The 1,692-nt window shown below is 46.3% G+C and overlaps 1 protein-coding gene across 1 annotated transcript in view; it reads right to left on the bottom strand.

Moving 5' to 3' along the window:
• LOC121561278 (RNA demethylase ALKBH5-like) overlaps positions 1-307 on the bottom strand; it is a 3,155-nt gene extending 2,848 nt beyond the window's left edge. The window contains 1 exon segment of the mRNA XM_045216314.1: positions 1-307. This exon segment is cut by the window's left edge and continues 545 nt beyond it. The gene's annotated coding sequence lies outside the window, so the exon portion shown is untranslated.
• Positions 308-1,692: the final 1,385 nt, after the last annotated feature.

The raw sequence follows: 1,692 nt of genomic DNA, 5'->3' as shown, positions 1-1,692 counted from the left end.
ATGAGCCGACAGGCTAGATAGTTAGCGTGGCTAACGTTAGCTAGCTAGTTGATTAGCAACCCGTTAGCCGATACGGGGTGTCGAATACGTTGACACGAAACGCAACGGGCATTTCTCGTGACTAGGCAATGTTGCAAATCGGTAAATATGTTCTTACGGTTTGTCCACGTACGAGGTATGACTTTGGCGGAAGCTTTTACGCCGTTATTACATGAGAAATATGCTGAGAAAACAAACTAGTGTAACATCGCCACCAGGACCACGCATTTCCAGAACTCTGACCGGGCTGAAACAACTACAGACTCGGATTTCTTCTTCTCTGGAATTTGGTTTGGCGGATCGCATCCAACTGTTAAGTGAATACACCGCCACCTACTGTGCTGGAGTGTGAGGGCTAGTCACGGCCGACCTACATTATTAATAATAATATGCCATTTAGCAAGACGCTTTTATCCAAACCGACTTACAGGTCATGCGTGCATACATTTTTTACGTATTGGGTGATCCCGGGGATCGAACCCACTACCCTGGCGTTACAAGCGCCGCACTCTACCAATTGAGCTACAGAGGACCACGATTCATTCAATTCTCTTCATTAAGTCTTGTTCCTCTAAGAAAAGTGAAATGTAGCCCTAGACACCACCACCTACACTCATTAAAAACCCACTACCCCATTCCACTGCTTTAAACCTATCTTCTCCTGCACCATGCCAACGGCCTGGATGAGTACACCACCCCTCGACACACCCTGTAACTCTTCTGAAGTCAGATTTCGTATACCCAAATACATCTCTGCAGCCTGCCACCACAGCATCTATTTTCTGTGATTTACATTCCATTTATTTGGTACAGTTTATAACCGTCTCTATGAACGCTAAGAAGCCAACCTTACCGAAGCATTAAAATCACTCGTTGGCCTAATCCCTCTGCGCTGGCACAGATCTACTACTCACTGGGATCCTCTCAGGATCCCCTCACCCTTGACCCTTGACCCCCCCATCCTCCTCTACTCTCTTCACTGCCTCAGCATACAACACCTTCTGCCCTACTCTGACTCTGGCCACCACAACCTGCCTCTCTCGCACCGGAGACTTCCGATCCCCAGCAACATCTCCCCTACAGTTAACACATCTCCCCTACAGTTAACACATCACCCCTACAGTTAACACACACTAACATCACCCCTACAGTTAACACACACTAACATCACCCCTACAGTTAACACACACTAACATCACCCCTACAGTTAACACACACTAACATCACCCCTACAGTTAACACACACTAACATCACCCCTACAGTTAACACACACTAACATCTCCCCCTACAGTTAACACACACTAACATCACCCCTACAGTTAACACACACTAACATCACCCCTACAGTTAACACACACTAACATCACCCCTACAGTTAACACACACTAACATCACCCCTACAGTTAACACACACTAACATCACCCCTACAGTTAACACACACTAACATCACCCCTACAGTTAACACACACTAACATCACCCCTACAGTTAACACACACTAACATCACCCCTACAGTTAACACACACTAACATCACCCCCTACAGTTAACACACACTAACATCACCCCTACAGTTAACACACACTAACATCACCCCTACAGTTAACACACACTAACATCACCCCTACAGTTAACACACACTAACATCACCCCT

Source organism: Coregonus clupeaformis, unplaced genomic scaffold, assembly GCF_020615455.1.
Source record: "Coregonus clupeaformis isolate EN_2021a unplaced genomic scaffold, ASM2061545v1 scaf0676, whole genome shotgun sequence".
Classification (NCBI taxonomy): Eukaryota; Metazoa; Chordata; class Actinopteri; order Salmoniformes; family Salmonidae; genus Coregonus; species Coregonus clupeaformis.
This window is presented reverse-complemented; position numbering and strand designations above follow the sequence as displayed.